This window comes from Ammospiza caudacuta, chromosome 2, assembly GCF_027887145.1.
Source record: "Ammospiza caudacuta isolate bAmmCau1 chromosome 2, bAmmCau1.pri, whole genome shotgun sequence".
NCBI classification, from domain to species: Eukaryota; Metazoa; Chordata; class Aves; order Passeriformes; family Passerellidae; genus Ammospiza; species Ammospiza caudacuta.
Window position 1 is genome coordinate 100,643,252 of NC_080594.1, and position 20,747 is coordinate 100,663,998.

Here is a 20,747-nt window from a genome sequence, read left to right on the forward strand (position 1 = left end):
TTGGCATTAACAACATGCTTCAGCCTTTCCAGTGGTTGCCAGTGGATAAGAGAAGTATGCTTTTTTTGTTCTTCTTCCAAACCTTTTAATAACAACGTATTTTACTTGTTCTCTTCTAGTCCCCACCTTCTAACATTCATCATGGAACCAATTACTAGATCTGGGGTCAGGAGTGAATGGATCCCCTCAGGAAAGGGAACATGCAATGGATTATATTAAACACAGTTCACTTACCGGGATCATTTAGGAGAAGTTGCTACTTAGCAATTACTAAAAGCAAGCGCCTATTGCAAAGACAGAGAAAATAGCAAGTTGTAAAGCTCTAGTACAATTGTAGCCTTTCCTATGGCTGTTTTGCCTTTTGTAGGGTATTGAGGAGCAGTTTGTGGGGTTTAGATACACAATGGGAACTGCAGAACTGAGCATTCATTGTGTGCTTGCCTGCAGTTGCATGTTCATCCCAAAAGGGTCATCCCATGTCTCTGAGCTGTGCTGAGGCACAGGGCAATGCTGGGTTGGTGGTCCAGTGCAGCTGTAGCATTCTTTCTGCCACTCAGACTGTACTGTGTGGTGCAGAGAAGTTTCTCAGTCATTTGTCACCTCCTGTAGCCCAGAAGAACTGTTCTCAGTGATGTCTTGCAGTTTGGTTATCACTCTGCCTTTGCATTTTTGGCCCTTCTGTGAGAAAGTAGTCTTGCAGGGAAGTCAGCATGTCATCAATGACCTCAGATTCAGGGAGGGAACCACAGAAGCAAAATGAGATGTGAAATTCTTTCAAAAGCTCTAAATTTGGTATTAGGTAACCAGAATGTGGGCAGGAAGCAAAGAAAAATAACTGCTTCCATTAGGTTGTCTTGTTTTTTTCAGAAAGCTGCAGTCTGAGAGGGGCATAGTATTTATAAAATATTCATGGCATAGCTGCTTCCTGGTAAGTGTGCAACAGGAGGAAGTGTTGTTCTTAAATTAGCAAGTGAAAAAGTGGCTGATAAAGGATGGGCTACAGATATCTAGATTTTATTCCAGACAGGATTTAAAGAGAAAGTTTCTTTTCAGTGTCTAACTGGAGGGCCAGATAAAAAAGTAAGATGTAACTTCCTGGTGTGGATAGGCTCAGTCCACCACCAAACATTCAGTTGGCTGTGAAAAGACTCTATGCTTTATATGATTATGGTAATTAAAAAAAAATGTCTTAGGGAATGGTTATAATGTAAGCCTGGGTGTTTGTAAAATACCTTGTTAGGCAGTGGTGTACTCTCAAGGAAGAGAACTAGTGAAGTAGGATATTGTTCCTGCTTCTACTAGTAACTTGCCATGTGGTTTTACACATATTTCAAAAGGAGACAAATAACTTTGAGTAGATCATTAATGTTATAATTGAGGCCAGTTGAACGTCACTTTTATTTTGTACCATAAAAAAGCAGTAGCTCCCGTTCAGGATGAATTCTCTTTCAAAAATGAACTGAGTTCAGAAGACTGTACTTCTACTTGTCTGACTAAATGTAATAGCAAATCTTTCAAAAATTCTGGCCATAACATTTACATTAAACTGTTAAAATGGATTGACTTATAATTTACTTTGAGATCAAATACAAAAAATGTGCTAGAGATTGTGTTTTAATTGAAGGGACTTATACCATGGAAAAATTCTTTCCGTTCAACACGTTAAAGATCATCAGTGTGGGTGGAAGAATGCACTGAAACCTTCCGTGGACAATTGTGTGACAGCAACTGCACTGTTTACATTTAAACATCTCTGTTACTTTCTAGCAATGCCCTTCACTATGAATTCCTGTAATTAGTGGTTCCTGAAAGTATCAACACCTCCTCTCTCCCTCAGCTCTCTGAAGTGTGAAGCTCAAGGATCAAAGAAATGTTAACTATATTGGCTGTAGGCTGTTTAAAGTACAATCCCAGATGATTTGCTTGCTGGAATGTTCTAGGACTTACCTGTGTGACCAAGCTAACTAGCACCAGCCAGACTATGACAGCTGTAGTGATGGTGCTAAAATCTGCTTGCTCTATAAAGAGATGTTCTGAGGTGAGCTGGGATTCTTTTGGATGAAGATTGTTAAGCAAAAAACCTTTTTATTGCCAAACCCTCCCCACCAGACCCTTTCATGGAAGATTTAAACTAGTTCATTGTGTGATTCTGTCGCCATTGCAATGGTAAATTTTCCATGTCAGGAAACCCTTAGATGGTAAGAATCATTATTTCCCTTCTTCTTGCAGGCTTTGGGGAGGCACAGGCACTTCTGATTTTGATGAGGTGGGGAAAGGGGTCATTCTGGTCTTGGTATTTGTGGGTTTTGGGGGAAAATATTGGACCTTCATTTGTAAATTATTGTCTTGAGCTTTCTGGCAAGGACCTCTGTGTGGGTGTGAACTTAGTGTATTTTTTGTGTCACTGGTGATGGAAACTAGAATATAAACACCATGGTATAAGGGGATGCCAGGATCTTGTGAGGAAGGGAAAAAAAGTCAGAGTAAAAAGATTTCCTAAGATAAAAGGAGACAAGTACTTGGAGTTGTTCTATGACTTTTTGATCATAGTTTACTGGTGATTTTTTTTTTTTTTTTTTTGTATTTTGAGGGGTTTCATGATGTGTATGTGTTGGGTGTTTTGTTCTTTATTTAATTCAGAATCAATCTACTACTAATAGATGTGTTAATAATTTCCTGTTATCCTAGCTAGCAAACCCATTTGACTATACTGATTAATAGGATACTCAGAGTGCCAGCTTTGGAGTAATGCCTCAGATCACAAGTGATAATTGGTTTCTGTGTGAGTTGTAGTCGTGGCACTAGTTAGGTTTTGAAGCCCAGTTCCCAGAGCATGATTCATATTGACTGTCCTCCTTTCTCCATGGGAGGTGACAGTGGTGAATTTCCTGGGTCAGGCAGTACTGGGGATGGGAGTCAGGATAACTAAATCTCTTTCTGCCCTCAACACCAGCAGGAAATATAAGAAGTGGAAGAACAAGCAATTCTCTGAATTAAATATATTCATGTGACTGTTTGAGACCTCTTCAGAAGAAATAAGAAAAAATGCCATCTTACATTATCCTAACACATATGTTTCAATGTTGAGTGCTTATCAAGATCCAAGTATTTTGAGCATTTTTATTTCCCTGTTGCATTTGGGATCAAATAAAGATAATTAGACACCACTTTAACATGAAAGTGTACTTAACTCAGTGTGGTTGAACAGAGGAATGAGTGATTTATTTGTAAATACTATGTTCATTAATGATATTATATCTATACCTAATTTTTAATGTTGGACAAAAAAAGATTGTGGGAAGGTTATGTTGTTGTAGTGTACCTAAATATTTTTGGTAATTTGCTATTTAAATATAAAAAACTAACTATTGTGCAGTCCCATGGAAAAGGTGAAGGGTAATGATTAAAAGTTACTCTTGGTGAGATGCTGATTGAACACAAGAGGAAAAATTTTCATAATGGGAACAATCAGCTGTTGGAATAATATCCCCAGGGAAGCTGTGGATTCCTCAACATTGGGTGTTCTAAGATTTGTCTGGACAGGGTGCTGGGCCATCTTACCTAGACTGGGCTTCTGCCATGGAAGGTTGGATCGGGCAATTCAAGAAGTCACTTCCAACCTGGTATTCTGTAATATTCTAGAATCATCTTGAATTCAGCCTACGAACCCACCCACACAACAAAGGCAGGGAAGTTTGAGACGGAATAGGAAGATGTCTTTGTTTAGCTCATGCTTTCTGGCAAAAATAGATGAAGGTATGCTACAGACTACTTTCTTCTGTAGAATAATAATAATAACTTATCCTTGGTAAATAGTGCCAAGAAAACCCTGTTTTTAATTAATACCCCTTTTTCCCTCCCCCATAGTACTTAATATATTTGACAGAATCAAGGGCTGTTTTTTCTTTGAAAAAAATGTTTTAAGAAAGTATATGTAACTTGCTGTTAACTTGGATGTAGATTGAGTTTAGGTCGAGACTTAGACTCCAAGTGACTTTATTGTGGTTCATTGTAGAAGCAATTTGTGTTTGAATGTAAAAGAGTGGATGGTGTTAATCTAACAGCAAGACAGAAGTAGCTACAGTCCACAAAGCCTTCATACAGCTGCCTTGACATCTAAATATATAGGTGTCTGTAGTGAGGTATTTAAATGCCTAAAATTCTATTTCTGCACTGCTGGTTGGGCTTTTCTTCTGCCCCAGTTCTTCAGGGATCCTGAAATGAAGTGTTCCTGCTCATTAGCCCTTGTACAGATCTCTTTAGCACCCATCATTAGGAGTGAATTCTGCACGAAGCGTAGCAGCCATGGCTGTGGCATGCTAATCACAGAGACTGCCTAGGAGCCAGGAAAACACATGGAGTTAGTTGTTGAGAAGAAATTTGGAAACTGCCAGGGCAAGAGGGAGGCACAGGAAGTGAATGGGGGAGTAAAGAAGTGGGAAAAACATTGGAAGGTGAAAAGTGGTATGGAAACAGGAACAGATCTGTGAAGGGTGCAGAAAGGTGAGAGATGGAAAGGAGTGCTGGTACAGGAGAGCTGGAAGCTAATTGGACTCTGGTTACTGGGTGGGAGCAGTATGTTGTATAATGAAGGGGTTGAGAATGCTCAAATGGTCACTGAGAGGAGGCAGAGAGGCAGGACTGGGATCCCAAATAGAAACTGAGCCTAAAGACAAGAGTGGATGGGGGCAGTAGCACATGTCCTCAGGATTGGCAACAATGAAGCTGGGATGAGAAGTTTTGAGGAAGCTTGAATATCTGTATTGAGCAAGATGGAGCTCCTCCATTTCAATGGCTACTGTCTTAAAAAAGCCAAGCTCTGAAAGCTGCCATGAGTAAGGAGCTGCTGGGAAGGCACAGAATTAAGATTGTCTAAAATATGTTAACTGAGCTCCCCTGGACATTTGCATTGTGATACAGTTTTAAATTCTATGATCTCAGAATTTTATGGTCTTTCCAAGTGGAACAGATGTGTATGAAGACTGCAGCAAAGAAGGACAGGTCTCTGGAAACCTGCTTTTATTTGTTGTAGAAACCCTAAGATAGATAGTGAATGGGGCAGCTCACAAGTGAGGGGAGACGTGTGCCACCTTAATTAGGAAGCTAGGTGGATACAGCTTCTCCAGGAAATTAGTTAAGGTATTATAGAAAGCTAAATACTCTGAAAAAATGACCTTTAGGAACCTGGTTGAACAGCAAAATTTGTAACTTTGCTCCTGATTCTGCAGCTTTCTTGTCTCTGGGATCACATGGTGCCCTTGGCAGGGCTGCGTTGTTACCTGGCAGCACCAAAGGGAGCTCTGTCCCAGGACAGGCATTTCTGTCCTCAGAGTGCTGCTCTGGAGAGCACAGGGTGACCTGGAGCAGGGAGTGTGTGGAGCTGTGCTGTGGCCATGTGGAATGCAGCCACTGGGTTGAGTTCCACAACTCTGTTCTAGCTACTTATTCCCTGGGTAAGGCTGGGGTCCTGTGGAAAAAAACCTGTTTGTTATCACCTCATACAACATCAGACAAACTAGATTTGAACAAGGGTGCCCAATTAACTGCAAATCCTTGGAAAAAAACTTCTTAGTTTTTTAGAAGAGCTTATCTTAAAAATTTGTTAGTTTCCACATCATTGGATGATACCTATCTTATATTAGGGTTTTATTTGGGGTGTTGATGTGTGTATATAGCTGGTGACTTCTGTTTCTTTAAATGGTGTGCTTTCTGTACATTTCTTGTGGGAAAATATGTGCAAAAAACCTAGGAAAATCTAGGAACTATGGTTACAGTGAGTTTTTAAATTTCTGTTGACTTCTGGTAAAATCTTACTTGAAAAATTGTACCTTGATTAATTTCCCAATTATATATTTACTTGCGTGATGGAGAAGACAAAAATTATTTTCCTTTTATCTGATGTAATTGGAGCTGTGTTTTAAGGGAGCTTAATTCAATCTATCTGATTATATCCTTACCATAGCCAAAAGTAAGGCTGCAATTGCTATTTAAGGAGACTGGTTACAGAGGTTGTGTCATATCAAATACATTGCTTTTCTACTCTCTTACTGTTAAATGGGCTGCTCTAAATTAGATGGTCTAATTCTGGAAAATTTGAATACGTGCAGGTGGACTTTTGTGTCAGCAAAGCCACACTTATTTAATTGGTGCTCCATATGTCTGCAAAAATTGATTCCATATGGTTGAATGGCACATTTTGAAAATGCTTTTTTAATTCATACTAGTGCCAGGAGAAAGAATAACTTGATTTTTTGAGCTCCTTAACTAAGTGACAGTGCACCTGTACACGAACCTTTTTTCAGTTTTTAAAGCAGTAATTGCATACGTAGGATTTGCTTGTCACATGTTAACAACTTTAAGGTGGTTTAAATATATGGCTGACAAAGGCTTAACTGTGTGCTCTGTGTTTATTCTCCTAAAAACAAGTGATGAAATACCCCTAAACCATGCAATCCCACCATCTATTAGGTTGAATTTACATGAGATTTCTTACAAAATACTCTTTCATTTAGGGTCATGGTAAATCTAAATATATATATACTGGTCAAATAAATTTTTTTACATGGGGAAAACAGCTTTGAGTTTGCTTCAGGTTAACCATATTGATGGGAAATAATCCTGTGAGAAAAACTGGGGATCTGAATTATTAAATTGGGGCCATAAAAGTTGATATAATCAAGAGATGAGCTTACGAGGAGTAATGTAAATTAATTTTTTTATTTGTTTATTTTATTGTGCACAGGTACCTAAGGATAAAACTGGCCTGAAGGGAAAATCTGGGGCAAACTGGGGACCTTGACTGTTCTTGCACCTGAGTAAGTGAATACTTAGTGGAAATAAGTTTTACAAAATGTTAAGACTGTGAAATATTTTTCAGCATCTCTGTGCCTAATTGCTGTTGTAGCTTTAGACAAAAATTTGGCTTTTGAATTAACAAAGACCAGAAGTGGTTGGGTACCTGCAAGGGAGGGACTATGCTGTAGAGCCTTCAGTGCTTTGTGGTACGTTTTGTTTTTATTGCTACCCTTGAAGTCTCCACAGAATGAAACGTAGCTTATGAATAGGATTTCTTGGTATTTTGATGTTCTGCCTTTGCAGTTATTTATCTTCAGAGTTATGTCTGAGTTTCTTAAAGCTTAACTTGATCTTGCTGGTTTGTAATCATAGTAAGGAACTGAGACTCAGCAGAGCTGAAGGTCAGGCCAGGTTAAATATGAGGTCAGCAGAGGCTGAAGGCTGAGAAGATGAGCTCGTGGAAGGTTGTCTTGGAAAGGAGGAATGCTCATTTCATGAGGGGTGTTTTTTGAGACAAAAACTATTGTCTTGATTGGGTTTGCTTTCACTAAAACAGGACAGTGACAGCTTTTCTTCATCAGCTTGGATGGGGCATGTGGAAGACATTCCTTGGTATCTGGAGTCCCCCAGTCCCAAACCCAGCCTGCGCAGTTTTCTGAAAGGCAGGAAGAGTCTTTGCCATTTATCCACATAGCTTTCTTTCCTGGCAACCCAGGCATTATTCTGGTTGCAAATAATTATTTTACATGTTGAGAAGGTACGGTGATGTGTTACTTATTATTTAATGCATTTATTTAATCATACATATTCATATATGACATGTCTGTAATATTAATAAGCAGATACATTTTTCATAGCATGAAACTCCTTTCTACTCATAACATATTTTTAAAAATGGGCAAGTTAATTGAGTTTTCTGAAACAATTGCCAGAGCTGGAGCCTTTCTTTCTACTGGCATTTCTCATGCTAAAAGAATTATCTTTGGTTTTAGAGAGCTTTACTAAGCTGAATATCCTTACTGGTATCTACATTAAATTTTGAAAACAATACCTACCAGCTGAAAGTCTCTCAGTGTAATCTGGCCTAAACTTGTTACCAGTGCTGCTTATTCCAAATCTGTTCTGTGGTTTATTCGTATTCTTCTACTTAATTAATGAACTTACAAATTGATATCCATCACATCACTGCATAAAAAAGTGTATTTCATTTTGCTAGAGTATTTATTGTGTTTATCCCTGCAGTAGAGTAGTAGACAAAAATGTCTCTCATTGCTTTCAGTATTAAAGAGAATTATAAATGTAACCTAAAATTCTGCCAGGCTTTGTGAGCTATGCACACATAAGACTTTTAATTCATTAAGAAATACGTCATGGTAGCATTTAGTATTATTGTTCTTTTATTTGTAAGTTAGGTGAGTTACAAATAATGCCTGAGACTGTATTATAAGTAACTGGTTGCTTTCCTGTTTTAGCAGTTCTCATTGAAGTTCTGGTTCCTTGCCTTGCACTTGCTGTGTATAGTTTTAGGAATTAAGTCTCTGGACTAGTGAACAGGTGTAAGGTTTATTAAAGAAGAGAAGTTGAGTGTTCTTAAATGATAGTGGCATGTTTTGAAACCCCAGTAGGCTCAACAGCTCTGTTTTAAATCCAGCAGGGACCTTTGAGAGAGGTTTTTGCCTTGTTTCTTTTAACTTCTATACTAACATGAAGCAAATGTTTTCATTTATTTCCTGTGTTATCAGTCCTACTCTGCATATTTTAGTCTATTGCTTTTGACAGTGATGAAAGGCAGCTATTTCCCAACCTTTTGTATTTTGGGTGCTACATAAGCTCAGCTGTTCATTTTGAGAATGTTTTCTTCTCCTGATTTTTTCCTGTTTCCTCATTTGAAAGGCAGCACTAGAAATCCCAGATACAGTTGCAGTCTTCTTGGAATTGTAATTTAGATTTTGTGCCCATGTATTTGAGACAGGAGCTTGCCCATACAAAAGGAAAGCAGTCATTCTGCTGGACTGGAGGACCTGTGGGTACAGTGACAAAGATACTGTGTCAGTACTGTGTTACTTTGTACTTGAAAATGGTCCTTAATTGTGGTCTAATAAGGTAGAAATCAAGAACTAGTGAACTAAGAAATGGAGATAATCCAATTGCATTGTGTAGTGTGTTCCTTCATGAATATAGGATTGATCTCTGGCTGTTTTACCCAGTTTATTATTTGCCAGTTACTGTAGTTACTGCATCACCTACAGATTTTCTCATTCAGACTTGAAATTGAGTGCCTTGGGGCAAGATTTTCTCTGTTAAGCATGAAAATGAACTGGCCTTGGTTTGAGAGCATCCTGAGTGCAGCAGTTCTCGTGCCTGCTGCTCTGGAAAGATCAACTGGTTCTGAGCGAATCTACATCTGGGCATGAAGCAAGATAAGTGCAGCAGGGATGTAACCCTTGCTCTGCTGCCCTCTGTTCTTTCCCAGGGTGTTATCTGTGTGGGTATTATCTGTGCCCTGTTCAGAGCCTGGAGTGAAGCTGCCTGGTGCTGGTGCTGTAGCCTGTTGATACCGTAGGATGAAGCTTCTTCAACTTCTTTTAGCAGTTAATTTCACAGAGATGGCTATTTTTTTTTTTTTTTGTAAATCACAGTGTATGGTTTCTGACAGCTTTTAAAGATGTCATATGCTCTGCTGTTTATAGTGTAGAAGTCTCTGGGGATTTAAAACTTTCTCTACAGTATCTCTCTCACAGAGATCAATTAAGTTTCTAATTAAAGTTTTATCAACCTAGCATCTATTGAAATCCTAAAAATGTTGGTGTCTGTTGAGACAAACATAGGAGGTTTTCTAATCTCATGAGAAAATTTTTGTTGAGGATTTTTGGTTTTTTTTTAATATTTTTGAGTGTTTCTTTGTTGTTCACAGAGTGGTGTTTGAATAATGGAAAGCTTGAGTAGCTGAAATTTTTAATGAAAAGGTGCCAAAAAAAATTATTTAAACAATTTTATTGATTAAAATAGCTTGTTCTCAGCTAACAAAACTGTAGTTTTAATCCTTCCCCATTCTTTTTGTCTTTGAAAGACTACTTATTTTGATCAGACCTAAAATGTTGATGACAATTATATCTCTTTGTTTCACCTGAAGCCTTTCTTTCATGTTTGGAAAGTTGTATATCACTACATATGAAAGGTACCAAAGTCCTGAGGTGGGCCTCAGCATTAAAATATGTAGACACTTTTGCTTTATGAGGCTGTAAACCAGATAATTCATCACTACTGACAACCTGGAGGTAGATGTGGGCTTTTAAAGAACAATATGTTATATTACAAATTCCTTGGGAGGGAAAGTGTTTGTTTTTAGGGATTCCTGGAGGGTGGAAGCCTATTAGGATGGTATTGTATGTGTAATAATTCATGTACTTGGCCTAAATTGTTTTTTTTTTTCCTTTTCTTTTTTAAGGTCTAAGACCATTTAAACATTCTGTCATAATCATAATAATAATTAGTAGCATCCTCTGTGCAAACACCGAAGAGAGGGGGAAGGTTTTTTTTTATTTTTGGAGTGTAATATTCTCAGTATCTATATAAATAAATGATAGTGTGTGGCATGATTCACATGAATAGAAATGCAGCTGTATTGCTGCTGTCTGCCCAAACAGCAAGAAATGAGAGAGAAAGAGGAGGTGACAGGGGGATATGAATCTGAGAGGAGAATTGTGGCATGAATAAATTGACACTGTGGTTTTTCTTGGGGGGGGGGACACTCATTACAGGAGGCTTCATCTGTTTGCTGCTTTCCCATATTTAGAAAGCATCTTTAGTGATCCTTTTTGCAAACAGCTCATGCAGTAACTGGCAAAACAGAAGCAATTAGTGGTGTAATCTCAAAGGGAATCTCAAGCTTCACTTTAAGTGCAATGATTAAATCCACTAGAATGATAACCATTGCTGCCAAGAACTCCTGTAATTGGCCACTAATGTATTTTGTTGCAGCAGTCGATAACTGCTGCATTTCATGCACATAATTAGTAATGCATACACGTTTGGTCAGTAAAATTGAAAATCCTGATAACCGAGGGTGGAGGGGGTGGAAGGAGCACAGAGCTGGAGAGCTGAAATACTGCTCTGTTGATAGTACCTAACTAGAGCTGTGTGCTTCAACAAAACAAGTGTCCTACTGTGCTGGAATACAAATGGGCTGTCTGTGGCAGGATATAGCAAAGACATTTGGCAGAGAGGGATTTGAAAGCTTCTGGCATAATGTAATTGAATTGGCCATTTCTTTAAAGATACAGCAAATTGTTTGCTGCAGCATTCATCATCGTGAGGAAGGTCAGACAGCTTGCCAAACATATGATATTCATAATAAAAAGTAAAACGGTGACGCTTATATTTAAACACAAGTCATGTTATCATGTTTGTAAAAGCTGCAGAAATGAATGGGAATATTTTTGGTGGTGCTGAGCATTAGTAATCTAAGTAAGACTGTAATTCAAGAAGGGGACAGCTTCTCAGCAAAGATCCACAGGGAAATTCAGCTACTGAGCAACATATGATCTCCCTGATTGGAGAGGGTAGTAGGTGTTTTGGCAGGATTATTGCTGACTCTCTCTTCTGATCACTTAAGGGAAGATTAACTTGTATGATTCTATTTTTTGCCTTTTAAGAAAACAAAGGGAAAAATAACAAAGAAGAAGGACTTGAGTCATTAAAAAGAGACAAAATTTGAACAAAGCGTTGCTGGGGGTTTTTTGTCAGTTATGCTGTGACAATTAAGATGATGCAACAACCTGTAGCATATCTGAAATGTTCTGTGAAATGCTCTGTATTGGTGTGCTGGGAAACCCCTCTCGAGTCACATCCAGAACCCTGAACGTAAATTGCCTGGTGGCAGAGGCTTTGGGCCATGCAGTGATGCCTCTGCAAATGAGTAGCTGTTAGCTCTTAGGTTCTAACACATTCAGGAGACTGGCATTTTGATTTCTTGCACCACTGCACCACTGATAGGGTTGGAAATGGGAATCAAAATAATTAGATTGGATATATAGATCCCAGCAAACCAGCCAAGAAAGCGGCTGGGCTGGGGAGGGCTGCTCTGAATTCTAAAATGTGCCAGTGCTGTTTTTATGAGAGGGTGAGGACAGGAGGAGTAAACTAGAGTGCAGATGCTCACCATTTATATTCAAAGCATGTAATAAAATAATTGAATGTATGCTTCCTCCTATTAAAGCCTGTTAAAATCAGTAATAAAGTACATTACTGTTGTATTAAAAAGAGAGCACAAATTTTCAGGTAATATATCTTAGTTGTATACACAGCGTACAGATAAGCAGACTGGGAAGTGTTTTTTTGCATTATCCAAAGCATTTGTCTTTCTGGTACAGGACTGTTCCCATCAGTTCATTTTCTGTTACTTAGTCCAGCAGTATCTTTGCAGTATTCCCTCTGGCAGTTTTTTACAGGCCAGCAGTCATTTCCCTCCAAAAAGCCTTTCCTTCTAGTTCCTCAATATTTTTATATAAAAACCCCAACAAAAATAAACCACCAAAAAAGCCCTCATTTTCCATGTACTCCTTTTTGAGTTTCCACAGCTGTTAGAAAATGTCATCCTTTTTCTATGCACATTCTTCCTTTAGATATTTGTAAACAATTATCCCACTGTCTCTTTGCCTACTTTACCATTTTTCACCTGCAAAAAAATTATGTTTCTTTACTCAAATGTTAGTTCTTCACCTTTTTGCTTTCCAGAGACCCACCTTCATTTAATCAGGAGATTCAAGAGTCTAGGTTCTCCTAAATCTCTAGAGAATATATATTTTCTTCTATTATCATGATTTCTGGTGCTTTTCTTTTTAAATTTTTACTCTCTAGATTGACTGCCCTTATTACCTCCTACATCATGTATATCTCAGTGCACTCTCTCCCTTCCTTCTCTACCTTCCTTATTACTGATCTGAATTTTTTTCGTACCAAACATGTTAAGTCTTGCATTTTCCCAAGCCATACCTTGCTTTCTATTTGTATTTCTATTTTTGCTTTTCATTGCATTAAATCCCAAGAACTTGTGTCTGCAACTCCATATCTATCAAGTCAATGTTGAGCATCCATCCAGAGTCGCCTGTTGGTTTGTGTGCACTCTTGCATGAGGAAAGCAGTGGTTGCAGGATCTCCTGTGCTTTGAAGCCAGATGCACAGGACTGTGTCTCTGGTAATTCTGTATGATAATAACACATGGGAAGTGCTTGCCTACTTTTGCAGAAGTCTGTCCTGCATGATGTCCCTAAAGTACCAACTTAATCCGTAAGCAAATACAGCAGTTACTGGCTCCAGTTGTAGTCACTGGAAAAAGCTATGTTGAGCTGTTTCTGAGCTAAATATCAACATTTTGTTCCTGTTTGCCTGCTTTGGTCTCCAGGAGGTTTTAGGTGTTAGTTTTCTTATTATTGTGCTCTTAATCCATTCATAATTTCACATTACTCAGTTGTAAAGATAGTGATGAGAAATAGCAAGGTGATGTCTTCTTGTGTTAATCTGTGCAAGCCCATAATATCTGAAGCTCCTTCAGCAGTTGTCATTTGTGTATCCTGAAGGTGTCCCAGTCAGTGATTCAATGTTTTGAAGTAAGATTGCAAGACTAACAAATAAAAAGTGAGTTTGCTGTCCATGTGGAATGGAGGACATTTCGCTGGTGTGGGAGTGCAACATGGATGAGTGGTACCCATACCAGGAGCTCAGAGAATTTGGGTTTACTGCAGAAATAGTTTGGTGGTTCTTCAGGAGCTAATTTTTATAGTAGAAAACATAAAATCCAATCCTTTTTGTTAAAAGAAGACTGAAATTATGAGTTGGCCATCATCTGGTAATTACCATGTGAAGGTTTATGATATGAGAAGGCTCTTCTTGTTTGGATGCTATGGAAATAAACTGATGCACTGGAAATAAGAACAAGAATTCAAACAGGAAACAGATTTTTATTCATTGAAGTTGAGACAAGGAATTAGCTGAAATTTTTACATCCAGCTCAGATGAATTTCTAAAATAAAATTTCTTTCAGCGTGTTTAATGCAAGAATTGAATGTTTGAGTTCAAAACTTGTGTTTTTGAGGAAACACAACAGAGGTAGGAGGTAACTTTTGTTTCTTGTTGGATTTGTACTTATTAAGGCCTTCAGTTAGGGTTTGGGCTCTCATCCAGACTGGTTATTTAGTTCAGATGATGGTCACAGGTTTCTGGAGGGCAGTTGCTGTGCAAGAAATAGTTCAGTCAAGCTCCAAAGGCTAGCTCTTAAAACACACAGCTCACTTACAAGCCCATTAAGGATTGACCTATGTTGGGAGTTTATTTAAATACTTGGCACTGTTCTTTAACCTAGGGAGTCTGGGAAAAAAAATATTGTTTTGTTTTTTAATACATTTTTCCTCGACCTTTATCTGCAGCAAAATTGGCTGGCAGTATCACAGCAGGTCTAAATGCAACATTTTATTTATGGCATTAATTTTATAGAAGAACAAATGGAGTTTGGAGACAAGAAGAAATTAAAGACTCCTTAGCTTTTTTAGATTAATAACTTGCTGAATGTGAATGAATGCAAATGTCACTGACTTGAACAAAGAGATCAAATTAAATACCTTGGGCAGGTTACACAATGTCTGTCCAAGGGGACTGCAACACTTGATCCCTGTGTTCTGTCTGCTGCCATTGAGACAACAGTATAGCAGTGTATTGCACAGGTAACTTTTTCTGCACCTTTTAGGGTGTTAACTGCTAGTAAATATTTCCTGTTCCAATGTATAAATAACCTTTTATGATATGAATTCTAGGTAATGAAAACCCTTGCATATTTCAGCACCACAGTACATAATTTATTTTATAAATAAAATAAATGCAGATATATTTAATCTTCTATTGTAGATTTATTAAAATCATACAATATAAACATCAGGACATGTCATACATCTAACTTGAATGTGCTGTAACTGAGGACAAACTGGCCTTTTTCTTCCTTGCCTGAAAGAATTTCTATGCTTATCTTATCCTTGGTTATTGGAACTGAATTTATGCCCTTCTTTTACAATAATCTTCAGAACTAAGGATGTTCAGTGAACGTCTTATCCCTTGCAACTTTTCACTGATAATGCACATTTTATGGGATGATTCCTTTTGCTGTGCAGCTAATAACTCAGCATGTTATTCTGTGTTCACTTAGCTTTTGGAGGCCATCTTAAAAATATGCAAAAGAATATTCAAATTACTTTTCTTTTTCTGATCTCTTATGCCAACACTTAGAAACATGGTGAATTGTCACATCTTGTGAGATAGTATATAATCAAGGATTTTTCTTTTTATTCTTTCTGAACTGGTAAAGCAGTTTCATTTACACACAAGCTTAGCTGTAAAGAGATTAATATATTTAGTTATTTAAAAAGAAAAGTATTGTGGCCGTGTAGGACTGAGTTATACCAAAGTATGTGGAAAATATTTTTCTATTTTTGAGAAAAGAAAAAAAACAACATTGTTTTTGTGTGTTCTTAGGGAAATATGGTTTGAATCTTGCTTTGTTACAGTAGCAAGTTTGTTAGATTTTCAAAGCATTAGTGCTTAAATGAATAATACCCTTCTGCCACCCATGCAGTGTTTGGGAAAATTTAATTTGTTTAGAAAATGATAAGTGGCAACGCTGATATCTTAGCTCCTTATCTTGAGAAGTGCTCCCCTTATTTTCCTTTTCTGTGCCCCTCTCCAGGAACAAAAGCAATACAAGAATGCAGATGTTGAAAAGCACGAAAATGTGCTTAAAGTATTTTCCTTCTGTCTTGGAACAATGGCTACTGACAGCAGAAGGCTTGCTTGCTTGCTAAAATTAGATTTGAATCATCAGTGTAATAGCAGTAGGAAATTGTAGGATGGAAAGGTGCCAGGAAGCCTATCTGTATCTGCCCTTGTGCAGAGAGGGGTCCTGCAGGGGCTTGAGCTCAGCTGAGTGAGCCTGCCCTATATGACAAGTACTGCTTGAAGCATCCTTAAACACAATTGTCCTTGAGCAGAAACCATTGAGGTGGGATCCCAAGAACAGACAGAAGCACAACAGTGCAAGACAGCTGTTACAACTTAGGCTTCTGAAGAGTTTGTGTCTTGTTGGTTCCTTACATCACATTTAATTGGGCTCACTTCCATTACCTCCCACCATTTTCCAGTGCTAGGATAAAAAAAAATTAAATCTGTGATTTGTGACTTGGTTTTTTTGGTTTTTTGTTTTACGATTGTAAAAACACGGGAAGTTTTCATAAGTTAGTAGTGAGTAAATTAGAGGATGATGCTTGCTCTGAAGCTGCATCAGAGTCAGCATCATTCTGGCTTATTCTGTTTCTCTTCAGTTGTTTTAAGGCAGTCCAGTGCCCAGTTATTTCTTTTATGTAGTCATTATCTGTTGGCTTTGCAGTAACCCAATCTGTGGAACCCAGTGACCTCTCTGTGCACCTTAAAACCATTCACAGAAATGGCTGTAATTCTGCTGATGCAGAATGCAGCTGCCCATTTAAATCTCTTTTTCTTACAGAGGGGATGGTTATGTCTCTGCTGTGTACTGGCTTCTGTTTAATTTCGAGTGCAGTTTTTACACTACTGCCATAAGCAGCTTAGTTCTTGATTACTTCAGGGAGTGCTTTGTGTGATACAGCGGTAATTGATATCAGCTGAAGTGCTAAACCTACCAGGCCCCTCATTTAAATTAGTGCCAGTTGGAGATGGGAGAGCCAAAAGCAGGACTGGGCCTGGGAGAGGGCTCCTGCTTTTGGAAATAATTTCGTTTGCTCTCATAACGGAGTAAGAATTCTCTGACCTTCTGGTTATGAGGTTGTTCTTGTCCTAGGGTGGCAAAATAAAATCAAAGTGGTTATATAGGGATGATCAAGGAGGAATTTTAGTTTAAGTGTTCAGTGATATTTAGTGCATTACTATTGTCTTCATCAGTGCTATGAGTGCCATCAGATATATTTTAAAATAAATCTACATAAATAACTGGGTTATAATAAATGCAGCATTGCTGCATTGTTTTTATCTCTTTTTATTATTTGTTTGCATTTACTCCGTTTAGCACTGTTTTGTGTACTTATGTATCTATCTATCTGTATATATCTGGCACTTTATATATAATGTTCATTTACTTTGTGGAGAAATAATTCTACAGCTGGGCTGTATTGTTTATAGGTATTATTTAATAATTGGCAAATATTTAGAAGGCACACTACCACCATAGTTTAATGAGACTGCTATAGCAAATTTGATGGAGCATAAGAAAAAAATTGAAAGCAGTGCCTGAGCATCAGGGGCCATCTTGCCTTGACCTGCTTGTGTGTCCAGCTCCTAGACCACAATTCCTGCTCCTGCATATGCACCAGCTGAGAGAACAGTGTGTAATGAGGAAGATTTTACTGGAAGTTACTGGTTTGTGATTGAAAAAGTGGGTAGGGTTTGATCTGCCTGATTCCCCAGAGTCCTCACAGGCCAGTAGAGTGTGAGGTAGTGCGAGGTGGGCCTCAGATGATGGTTTGTACTTGTTCATTTCTGTAGTGAGTCAATTATTTATTGTTATATGTGTCCTGTGGTCCTGTACCTGTAATTGTAGACAGTTATTTGCCAGCTTCTCAAGACAACATGAGCCATTCCCTTAAACAGCCCAGATACTTGTGTTATAAAGAACCTTTTTGGGAGTCTTCTTCCTGTTTGTCTTGTAGGTGTCTATAAAAGTATGTAAATCTAATCTATAATATTTAAGGGGTTTATGGCCTTAGTACTTACATTTCAGTTCCATGCAATGCTTTGTGAGATTGCATGTACTCTTAATCATATTGTTAGCCATTATCATCTTTAAGCATATTTCATGTCCCTTGGGTGTCCACCTACCATCTGTTCCTTTATCCCATTAGATTTCCACCAGATTTCTCATTTTTTCTCTAGCATACTGTGCTGAAAAAAACCCTCCTTACAGTTTCCCTCATTGATCTCCCAGTTTAGTCTTAATTACACAGCTAATCAGATTACAGTGACTCTCTTTATTTCTTACCTCCCTGTGCTTTCCAGTATGACCAAAAGCATGTACTTCATTTCTGCACATGGGTATGTATGTGCATGCAGAATATACAAGATTCTTCTAAGCAGTGCTTTCTGCTCCTCTCACTTTGCATGGAGGGTATAAACACACCTAATTCTTCACAACTCCACCAGCTGCTTGGCTTCCACTTCCTCCTGTGGACCATGGGAATCCAGCTCTTAGCAGAAGAATCCACAAGGAGCTTCCAGCCAGCTCGACAGTCTGTCCCCAACACAGGGCAGCCACAGCTTAAATAAGCTTAGGCTGGCTATGAATACACAGTGCTGAGTCACTGCTGAAATGCTTTACCTTGCTGTGCCCCTTCTGTAAAGCAAGCCATGGGCAGATCAGGTGTGCCTAGGATGGGCTATGGCTCACTGTCCTAGGCCATTAAATTATGATTTCCACACACAGAAAGTGTCTTTCTGTTTCCTTTAAAACCTGTGAGAAATGTATTATTCTGAGAAGATGCATGAGGATTTTTTACAAACCCAGTGACAATTCCAAGCAACTGAGAGAGCATGTTTGCTGTTAACCAGCATTAACTGGCATTCCTGCATGGGGAACCATTGTTTTATAGGGCAGGAAGGGTTAATCCATTCACTGCTCATTTTTTATTGCTGGACAAAAGCTTGCCTGATAAAACAGCATGTTTTCATGGCTAATGAGCTCAGTCAGTCCTTGGTTTCTATCCATGTACTACAGGAAATAATTCCGTATGGAATATTACTGTGGAATATTTAGGTTCATTTATAAATACAAAGATTCATGTGTACAAATTGGCTTCACTCTTAATTGATTTAGAATACTTGATTAGACAACACAGCTGAGCCAGTGTAACTCTTGCTGCCACTGAGAGGGGTGGTTCAGCCCTCACTTTTGTCTTCCCATCCCTTCTAGCCATATGGTGCTTGTCTGACTCCTCAACCCAGTGCTGAACTCCTTCCTTCCTGGATGAGATCAAGCCATTTTATCTGGTTTGATGGTATGAAACAGGTGTGGGGAGCTTCATTTCTGGAAATGATGTTTCAGCATGAGGGTTGCAGGTCTAGCGAGAAGCCTCTAGTGCCGAGAGGTGTATGAGCTAGATCAGTATGGGTTCATTTCTACTTACTGTTTGTATCAAGAAAATGAGTAGTCTGATTTTACATATGTCTTCTATATGTACATTTTTAGATGTTACCACCTGCACATGATATCATAGTCTTGTGGCAAAAAAAAAAAAAAAAAGAAAAGAAAGGCATTTTTAGCGCAGATGACATGATTGATAGAGCTGTGGTTTTACATACTTTGAATTTTAGTGGAGTGAGGAGACTTTCTACTCTAAAACTTGAAGCTATCTTGCATTTCAAAATAAAAGATATTTAAAAAATGACTTAGTGCATCAATACTTGGCAGAAAAACAAGACTTATTACTTTACCCAGTAAAAATCAATGGCCACAGAAAAAAACGTTCTTCACCAGCTAATCATGTAGAACAGGGCTTTGTTTCAGTAGTTTTGATGACTGATGAGGGTATCACATGTTTTAAGTACTGGTGCTCTACTTGTGTTTATTCTGATTTTTTGTCTTAAAAAGCTGGCCAGAATCATCTCTGGTGTGCAGCCATCCTTTACATTAGGCTTGTTGCAAAGCCATGTAGTAACTCTGGGAAACAGTTACAGAAGTTTGCAGCATTAGGAATGGTGTTTGGGAACCATTTTTATTTAACATCCTTAATGAGCATGTGTGAAATTGCAAATGCAAAATTTTCAGGGACAAACTTAATGCTTGTGCTCAAGAGCTGGAGCAGGTACTGGGGCACAAAATGTCATGTTAGTGTTGCTGAGTTCAGCTGCTGCTGTTTGCTGTTTGGGGGGAGCTGCAGGCAATAGGAAGGGAGAGGTCAGAGCCAGACTCTGCTTCTGTCTGTGAAAAGCAAAGCAGGGGCAGTGTCTTAGGTTTTGGCAGCTCAGGTCTGCTTTTCTCACATTTAGGTTTTCTACAGTCTTAACACCATTATCATTTGTGTGTCATCTCCTTGGCTGTTCTCCTGTTTTCTGTAGAGAAAGGAAAATTCCTAGGTGTAGTGCTATAAAACAGGGAGATTTACAAAAATGACAAGAAACTGGGTTATAGTAGAAGACAAGAAGTAAACCTAAGTATAGGCGTCATGAATTGTTGCTTTACATCTAGAGACAGACCTTTCTATTCTCAAGCTATTATACTGAATATCCCAATCTGTACACTGTGCAGAGTTGGGGTCCTCACTGTTTGTGACAGTCTGGTTCCCAGAAAAGTTATTTGAATGAGGTTACATGTGAGAAAAGTTACTTACAGCCAGATTGTTTATTAAAATTGTGTCACATATGTGTGTGCATACAGGTGCACGTATACTTGTGCTGAATGCAATTAAAATCACTCTTTCATAAGGACCACAACGTTAGGAGGCTTTTTCCACACAGGGCAGTGTCTCATAGACACAGGTTCTATAAAATCCAAGTATTTTCTCACACTGGCAGTATATTTTTGGAAACACAAAACCGTGAGCAAGCCGCACCATATCGCACATCTGTAAGGTTTTGCACAGAGGTAGGGTAGCACTGGCCAGGAATATGGATGTGTTTCCATCCATCCATCCATCCATCCATCCATCCATCCATCCATCCATCCATCCATCCATCCATCCTTCCCTCCCTGCCCTCTCTGTGCCTGCTCTGGCTCACAGCAGGAGCACAGAGATGGCTGTGCCTGTACCTGTGTGTGGGTGATGGGTTGTTTTTGGGTGCAGACATGGCTGTGCCTGTACCTATTTGTGGGTGATGGGTTGTTTTTGGGTGCAGAGATGGCTGTGCCTGTACCTGTGTGTGGGTGATGGGTTGTTTTTGGGTGCAGA

The 20,747-nt window shown here is 38.6% G+C and overlaps 1 protein-coding gene across 2 annotated transcripts in view; it reads left to right on the forward strand.

Moving 5' to 3' along the window:
• TBL1X (transducin beta like 1 X-linked) overlaps positions 1-20,747 on the forward strand; it is a 191,410-nt gene that overhangs the window by 47,098 nt on the left and 123,565 nt on the right. For both annotated transcript variants that reach the window (XM_058825109.1, XM_058825108.1), the window contains exon 2: positions 6,743-6,815. The gene's annotated coding sequence lies outside the window, so the exon portion shown is untranslated. The remainder of the gene's footprint in view (positions 1-6,742; positions 6,816-20,747) is intronic.